Raw genomic sequence first — 9511 nt, 5'->3', positions numbered from 1 at the left:
GCATCTGGGTTTTGTGTACTGAATATGTTTTTGCCATGGTCTCTGTACTCTGAAGTTTGTTTTCCTTCTGGGTTGAGAGTGCAGCTCAGCTCAGTACTGGAGGGAAGCACACTGATTTCAACTCCTACTATCAGAAAAGGAAAAGATGATATTTAATGTTTTCTTTTTTAAGTTATCAATAAAAACCATAAATCAAGAATAGGGGCCAGGCGGTGGTGGCACACACCTTTAATTCCAAGCACTTGGGAGGCAGAGGCAGCTATATCTCTGTGAGATCAAGGTCTGGTCTACATAGCTCTAGGAAGCCAGGGCTATATAGAGAGACCTTGTCTCCAAAACAAAACATCAATCATAAAAATCCATTTAATAAAGCTCTCTTACTAATGAGTCCTTTTAGGCTGGTCTCTGGTCAATTTTTGTCTTTATACTTGTTTTGACTTTTTTCCTTTGTCTCATGGAATCAGAGCTTAAAACTCTCAACCTTCCTGCCTGTGTCCCTCAGCACACCACCTGCCTAGCTTTTTAGTCGCTTCTCTGTGGTGGTTTGAAATTACAGGTGTGTTAGGATAATACTGGTTTGTCTTTGATGCTCTTTGATCATAGGTTCCCCCCTTGGTACATGCTGATGAAAACATTTAATGTGCCAAATTGGGATAAATTAAGGAACAGTAAATTTGGCTCAGTTTTTGGTTCTGTTTGATTTTGTTCTGTGAGACAGCCTCTTTTGTAGCCCAAGCTGGTCTCAAGCTCACTGTGTGTCTGAGGATGACTTGCTACTCTGCCTGCCTTCCCAGGCCATGCTGGGATCACAGTCATGGGCCACTATCCCCAGCCTTTTTTGAGATAGAATCTTGATATATATTCCATGCTGGCCTTAGACTGAGATTATGGCCTTAGTGCTGAGATTATGGGAATGCACTAAGCCAGATTTGCTCCATGTTTCAAAATGCATCCTCCTCCTCCCCCAAGCTCAGAACAATATATAACCATATTCAAAGTTGAAAATGGGAGAAGAGGGAACAGAAATGAACCATTTTGTAATGGTAACCTGCAATCTGTCTCCTCTCCAAAGGCACATTTTTATCAGTTAGTTACTGTGGGACTTTAATTGGATTTTAAACAGTGTTAATAAGCTAAAGGCATAGACTAAGTGCCTACTCTTAGCTGATGTGGGCTCTTTCAGTTTTATCTACATATTTATGTTGAGAGAGTGTTTGGGTCAGATCTGCTCTGAGACTGCTTCCCAAGAGGTTTGCAAAATGCTTTCCTTCTTAAACCCTGTGTAGTGATTTCAGATGATCTCGTTTATCTCATGGATATTGGATGTTTAGTCCTTGTCATTTGCTCTGTGTTGACACAGTTTTAATTTTCAGTGTTAACTCAAAAGTTTTCATTTTAGTTATGATGCAAACCCCACCAGTGATAGGAATAAGAGTATGGTAGAGAAGTTTGCATTGGTTTTTAGGCTCATCACGGCGTGTGTTCCCTAGGATCTCATGGACTTTGCATGATGTGGCACACTGTGGCAAATGCAGTTGTTTGTTTCCAAGACTTAACCCAAGACACTGATGACTAATAGCCTAAGAAGAAGAACTTTCTCCCACCTTTCCACTGCTCTACTTTTTAAAAAGATTAATTATGCAAAACTGAGTGCCGTTTCTTACTATTGTGCTGACAGGGTGCCTCTTTAGGACACAGCCTAGCTGACAGTCAGATCAGTGACAAGTAAAAATATGCCAGCAGTGTGGTAGCTTATACTTGTGACCCTAATGTGCCAGTGGTGGGCAAGGGAGGCCCTGACTTCTGCACCATCTTGGGCTACACCCCTACATTCCCAGCTACAGGGGTGACTGAAGCAGGAGGCTCATTTGAGGACTTAAGTGAGTCACAAGTTTAAAATGAGACTGGGCAACATATGATCCAGCCTCAAGAATATAACTGTAGCTGAGTGTGCTGGTGCGAGGTTGAATTTCAGCACTCAGGAGGCAGAGGCAGAAGCAGAGGCAGGCAGACCTCTTAAGGTAGGGGCCAGCCTGATCTACAGAGTGAGTTCTAGGACAGCCTGGGCTGCACAGAGAAGCCCTGTCTTGGTGGTTAGGGGAAATATATATAGTTTTTAAAAATTTGTCAAAATTATTTTGTGGCAAATCATAAATCTACTTCATTAATGCTAAACACTTGACTTTGAGTTTACTTTATGGAAAAAAATTGAGTTCTTTTAAGTTTTTTGTTCGTTCATTATTGAGTCAGAGTAAGACTCAAGTGTATGAGTCAAATGTGTATTGCTCTTGCTGTTTTAGGACTTGCTATGTAGACCAGCCCTGCCTCTGCCTCTGCCTTTGCCTCCCAAATGCTGGGATTAAAGGCGTGTGCTAATACACCAGGCTCTTTTAACCTTATTTTAATCAACTTTGGAGCAAGATATTCTTTTTTTTTTTTTTTTAAGATTTATTTATTATATGTAAGTAGCTGTCTTCAGACACACCAGAAGAGGGAGTCAGATCTTGTTACGGATGGTTGTGAGCCACCATGTGGTTGCTGGGATTTGAACTCCTGACCTTTGGAAGAGCAGTCGGGTGCTCTTACCCACTGAGCCATCTCACCAGCCCCAAGATATTCTTTAATTAATGAAAAATTAAGACACTTTCATAAAGGGAAGTCTTTTATAGCATTTTTTCCTCAAAAAAGAAATCAATGTTACATGAAGATTTGAATTATCAGATATAAGTCACTGACTTGTGGGCCAGTGAGATGGCTCAGTAGGTAAAGGTGCTTGCTGCCAAGCCTGAGTTCAATTCCCTATGATGGAAGGAGAGAACTGAGTCTCACAAGTTGTCCTCTATCTCCATATGTGCATCATGTACACTCATGCTCCATATTAAATAGATAAGTAAATATACCAAACTTAATCAATGTTTAACATCTCCATTCAGAGGCAGAGAGCAGAAGGATTGTGAGTTGGGAGGCTGGCTTGAGCTACTGAATGAGGTCCAGGCCATCTTGGGCTACATAAAAGATCATGTCTGAAAAATCCAAAAAAAGAGTAAGTAAATTAATGACGAAATCTCCGATGTTTAGGATTCCTCTGTCAAAGACTGGACTTATGATTATGAGAAGCTGTCTTTTGCTTGAATTCTCATGGGATTTAACTCTTTCCAAGAAATGCAAAACCCATCAGAAAGTTGAATGTGTGTGCATTTCAGATACAATTCTGGATTGTCTGGGCTGAAGGTATTCATTCCAGTTATGGCCTGGTAAACAGGAGTATTCTGCACGTAAATCATGCTGTATATTCAGATGGAACATCACTTAAGTATTAATGTTGTATGTACAGATTGAGATTTTTTTTTTTGCCTAAATAAATGTTACAAATTTTATGTAAAGTGTGGTCTACTTTCACGTCAGATACTTTGAAATTTAGTTTTAAGCCAAGCTCCATATTCCTTAGTAATCCATTGTGCTTTCAGAAATCTACAAAAGTCTGTCTACTAGAGCATCATTTCTGTTATGCTAGAACCAGGCTTGCCAGTCAGTACACTGTAACTCCAGTACTGAAACAAGAGGCTCAAATCCAAAGCCGGCCTGTGTGATGTAGTGGTACCTCTTTCCATCTCAAAAAAAAAGTCTATGTTCATCACCCAATGGTAGAAGGAACATCAGACATGCTTTAACACCCTTTAGGGAATTTCATTTTAATGGAGAAAAATAAATAATAGTATTCAACAATGTTCCACAATAGTCCATAGTGCTTATTACAGGGATCAAAGACCACACCTACTTCTAACTAGACAAAAAGTCTAGGAATCTTACTAAGTTGTCCGATTTGGCTTTGAACTCACTCTGTACTCAAGGCAGGTCCTAAACTTGTAATTCCTTCTTCCTCAGCTTCCCAAGTAGCCGGGACAAGTAGGCCTGCACCCAGGACAAGCCAAAGAATCATTACTGTTTAGAATCCACTGAATTATTAAAGCATGTTCATTATAGATGATGCGGATATAGCTGATAAAAGTATTTGCTTACGTACAAGAAATCCTTGGTTGGTGGCCTGGTGAGACTGCTTAGCATGTAAAGGCATTTGCCTTTAACCTGAGTTTGATGCCCAGAACCTATTCAGTAGAAGGAAAAGATTAATTTTAAAAACTGGGGACTTCCACACATGCACCATGGTTTGGATGTAAGCAAGCAAACATACATGTACACACACACACACAAAATGTTTTAAAAAATAGTCCTGGGTCTGATCTCTGGTACTATGTAAAACTGTTTCTGGCTAGATAAATAACTCGGCAGTTAAGAATGAGTACTTGTTCGTTCTCTCTCTCTCTCTCTCTCTCTCTCTCTCTCTCTCTCTCTCTCTCTCTTTACTTTCTTTTTCCTTTCTCTCTTTCTCCCTCTCTCTTTCTTTCTTCCTTTCTTTCTCTTTCTCTTTCTTTTTTTCTTCCATTTATTTATTTATTTATTTATTTATTTATTTTTAATACACCAGGCTAGCTTCAAACTCAAAATATCTGCCTGCCTCTGTCTCCCAGGAACTCAAAATATCTGCCTGCCTCTGTCTCCCAGGTACTGGGATTAAAGTGTGTGCCATCACCATTGGGCTGGATGTCTTCTATTTTGGATCTTTATGAATTTGTTAGTCTCATCTACTTATTGAATTGAAGACTAGCTGGGGCTGCGCAGTGAGACGTCTAGAAGGCAACAACAAAAGTCTGTGCTGTTCTTGGAGAGAAATGAACTCTGCTCTCAGCACCACCACAGGCTGAGAGTTCATGAGAGTCTGCAATTCCAGCTTTAGGTGTCCCAACCCTCTTCTGACCTCTTACAGCACCTGCACTTATATGCATACACCCCAGGCAGAAACACGTGTATATACATAATTAAAAATATGCCGGGTATGTTAGCACATGCTTTTAATTCCAGCACTTGGGGGAAAGAGGCAGGCAGCTCTCTGAGTTCAATGCAAGCTTGGTCTGCCATATTGAGGTCCAGGACAGCCTGAACTACATAGGAAGACGCTGACTCAAAACAACAGAAACCCAAAAAACAAGCCAGACAGTGGTGATCCATGCCTTTAATCCCAGCACTCAGGAGGCAGAGGCAGGCAGATCTCTGAGTTTGAGGCCAGCCTGGTCTACAAAGTGAGTTTCAGGACAGCCAGGGCTACACAGAGAAACCCTGTCTTGAAAACAAAAACATAAATAAATAAAATAGGTAAATAAATGAAAATCTGAGTGTGTTGAGTATTACTGTAATTCTTTTTTTTTCCCCCTGAGACAGGGTTTCCTGAGACTGTGTAGCCCTGACTGTCCTGAAACTCACTCTGTAGGCCAGGCTAGCCTTGAACTCAGAAATCTGTCTATCTCTGCCTCCCGAGTGCTGGGATTAAAGGTACCATCACTGCCCAGCTTCTGTAATCCTTTTCATGGGGAGGTAGAAGCAGGAGGAATGGAGATTCTGGGTTTCCTTGGCTACATAATGAGAGGCAAGCCTGGGTTATATGAGATGCTATTTTAACAAAAAGCAAACTGGGTATGGTGCTGCATGCCACCAAGCCCTGCTGGTGTAACATTTTCTATTTATTTTTAGATCATGTATAACGAGAGCCTAAGCTGGCTTCAGAGTCACTAAGGAGTCCAGGCTGCATTTTAACTCATGACAGTATTCTTGCCTTACCCTGGGCTTATAGGTATGTGTCATTCTTTTTTTGCTGTTTTGTTTTGTTTTTCAAGACAGGGTTTCTCTGTATAGTTCCGGCTGTCCTGAAACTCACTTTGTAGACCAAGCTGGCCTCGAACTCCGAAATCCACCTGCCTCTGCCTCCCGAGTGCTAGGATTAAAGGCATGTGCCATGCCCAGCCAGTATGTGTCAACACATGTGGATCCTACTCTGCTCATTTTCCTTTCAGGGCTGAGTATAGAACCCAGAGCATTACACAGGTTCATCATTTTGTTGTTTTTGAAACAGGATCTTCCTGTGTCAGACCTCTTGTCTCCAGAGTGCCAGGATTAATCATGTTCCTTTATGCCCTGCTCTATCTCTCCGTGTGTGTGTGTGTGTGTGTGTGTGTGTGTGTGTGTGTGTGTGTGTGTGTGTGTGTATTTGGGGAGGCCTGGATCTCAAGTCCTGGCACCCACATGGCAACTCACAACTGTCTGTATTTCCAGTTCCAGGGGATCTAGACAAGGACATAAAAATATGCAGATAAATGTAGATAAAACATCCAAACACATAAAATAAAATAAAACTTCTTTCAAAGTGGTCTTTGGTGCATGTCTGGTGTCTGGGTGCACACGTAGAAGGCAGTGTTGAGGGATCTTCCTGTATCGCTCTGTCTCACTCCCTTAAGACACAAGCCACCCTCCCCTCCCTGCCCCACCCGATCCTAGCCTTCAGGAACTGCGGCATGACGCTGTGGATAAAGGCCAAAGGCTAACGACCTCTGGCCTTGTAACTCTTTCTTACTATCTGGGGGCCAGAAGCCAAAGCTTCAACTCTTTGCTATTCTGTGGCCAAAAGCTGTTGCAGTAGCTTTTGCTACCCTGCCTAAATTCCAGAACTGGAAGTGCTTCCAGCCCCCGCTCAGATTCCCTGAATCAAGGGATAAAAAACACAGACACACACATTGCTCAATTGCCTTATTGCCTCAATTGCTGGGCATAATTAAAGTCCTGAAGCTAGGGTGCCCTTCCCAGAATTTCCAGCTCAGCACCCTAAATCTGCACTCAACTTCACTTGCTCTGCCACCCTCAGTCCCAGCTCAACATCCTCAATCTCTGGCCTGTACCTGGGATCTCCTATGGCTGGTCACCTTTTCTCTCTCAGAAACATGGTAATCTCTCTCTTCCTCTCTTTTCTGCTTCTGCTCTCTTGCCTGCAGGGACCCAGACCCATAGTTTCTTTATGGATAGATCAAAAACCAATTGGAGAATTGACCTTGGCATCAGTACCATCCCTACAGCAATGTTGTGGGTTGCCCTGGTGCTGTTTGTATTCGGATGTTAACTCTGCTTCCTCAAGAGGGGCTGCCCCAAGAAGGAGTAGATCACATGCTTAGGTGATTTCTGGTGAACCTTCTCCCTATTTTAACTGGTCGAATAAAGGCTAGAGCCTGTGATTGGGCAGTGGAAGGTAAAAGTGGGGTTGGAGGTTTTAGTGGGGGAAGAGTAGGGAAGGAGATAGATTGATAAGACTTAAGGAGTTCGAGCAGAATTATTTCCATCTTTCCATTAAAAGGCCCATCTCTTCTGCCCAAGCATTGGCTGCTAGCATCTTTATTGCTCAATTGGAGAACAAAACCCCCCAGCATTCACACAAAGATTCCTGATCAAAATATCGGAACCACCCTACACCTCTAGTTACCAGATAGTGGTTTCATTCCTAGCCTAGAAGGAATGTTTTCCTTGATCATCAATTTGTTCCAAGCCTGTACTTTTTCTCCCAGGCGATTAGCCTGTGACCCATGAAGGTTTACAGAACTCTCATTGCAGCTTTTATTCTATAGGGGGCTTGACATTACTTGCATCAATTTAGGAGTTCTATAAATTTATAATCAGAAATTATAAAATCATCAATCCATCTGCATAGCATGACTACATGAAAGTACATCTTCATATCGATTCTGTAGGAACCATGCTCAATAGGGTGGCCTGATGCCCAGGAATCATTAGGTTATGTAGTAATAGCAGACGTATATCAGCAGATAAAAAGCAATATTGGGATAAAGTCTCTGAGGACCCTGCATCTCAGAGTGCACCCATGGCAGCAATGCAAAATGGTAGGCCATCTCCATAAAACTCACTTGTTTGCCATAGCCTTTTCCTCTTGGCCTCCATCAGACACAGTCTCCAAATGAACCTGATGCTGTTTTGGCTAGAATGGCTTGCCAGTTAGGACAGATCTGTCAGCTGTGGCTATAGATGCTCTTACCCTCCGAGTCTTCTCACCAGCCCAACTTGAGGGTTTTGTGTGTTTGTTTTAAATTCTTTTGGTTTTTTTTTTTTTTTTTTTTTTTTTTTTTTTTNCCTGGCTGTCCTGGAACTCACTTTGTAGACCAGGCTGGCCTCGAACTCAGAAATCCGCCTGTCTCTGCCTCCCAAGTGCTGGGATTAAAGGCGTGCGCCACCACGCCGGGCTTTGTTTTAAATTCTATTTACATATTTACATTTGTGCAGGTGTGTGTGTGGGTACACACTCCTGCCACATCAAGCCTGGAAGGTCTGAGGACAGTTTGTGGGGATCAGCTCTTTAGTTCCACCATGTGTCTTCTGGGGTTTGAACTCATGTCAGTCTTGGCAGCAAGTGCCTTCAACTGCATTGGTTCTCAAGCTGTGGGCTGTGAGCCTTTTCTTTCACAGGCGTCACCTAAGACCATTGGAAACAGACAGGTTTTGCTAGATAGTGACTGCTTCCTCTCTTGTCCACTGCCCTGCTTTCTATTCACCATTCCCAAGCTGCATGATAGTAATGCATTCGCAGGATCTAACTCTGTAATTCATGGAATTAAGAGGATAGGGGATGGGGGCTGAAGAGCTAGCTGGCTCAGTGGTTAAAGGCACTTGTTACTCTTGCAGAGGACTCAGGTTCAGTTCCCAGCACCCACGTGGAGGCTGTATATAACTGCAGTTCCAGAAGATCTGATACCCCTCCTGACCTCCACATGCAAATAGAATGGATACACAAAATCACACTCACACACATAAAATAATTTTTCAAAAGAGAATATAGGGATCAGGGGCTGGAGAGGTGGCTCAGGCTCAGCAGTTAAGAGACTGCTCTTCCAGAGGTCATGAGTTCAATTCCCAGCAACCACATGGTGCCTCACAACCATAGTAATGGGATCTGATGCCCTCTTCTGGTGTGTCTGAAGTTAGTGACAGTGCTCTCATATAAATAAAATAAATAATAAATCTTGAAAAAAGATTTAAGCTCCCACATTTACAGTTTTTCTTTCCTTTTTTATTTATTTTTTGTTTTATTTCTTTTTTCTTTTTTTCTTTTTATTTATTTATTTTTTCTTCACATTTACAGTTTTAAACACACAAAAAAGTATTTTTTTTTTTAAAAGAGTATAGGGATCAGGAAAATTCACTTTAATCATGTTGTTACCAAAATTTTAGGGAGTCCTTTTGTGATTGCCACATAATATGGAAATCAGGCTCCCTTTCTGGGGTTTGTAGTCTCATTAATAAAAGAATTTGAGAATGGACTTAAAGAGAACATTGTGGAAATTTTTATTAGAGTTTTAAAAAACAATGGCCAGGATAGGTAAGCTGTAAATCTCAGCTGCTGCCTAGAGTAGGAGAGAAAAGGAAAAGAGCTACCCAGGGGAGATACTGACATGACCCAATGGCAGGAAGAGAGAGAAAGGGGCCAGGCGTGATGGTGCACACCTTTAACCCCAGCACTTGGGAGGCAAATGAAGGTGGATTTCTGAGTCTGAAGCCTGCCAGAGAAACCGTTTCTCAAAGCAAAAAAAAAAAAAAAAAAAAAAAAAAAAAAAAAAAAAAAAAA

This window comes from Mus caroli, chromosome 4 (genome assembly GCF_900094665.2).
Source record: "Mus caroli chromosome 4, CAROLI_EIJ_v1.1, whole genome shotgun sequence".
NCBI classification, from domain to species: domain Eukaryota; kingdom Metazoa; phylum Chordata; class Mammalia; order Rodentia; family Muridae; genus Mus; species Mus caroli.
The sequence above is the reverse complement of the archived record's forward strand: the minus strand, read 5'-3'. Positions refer to the sequence as shown.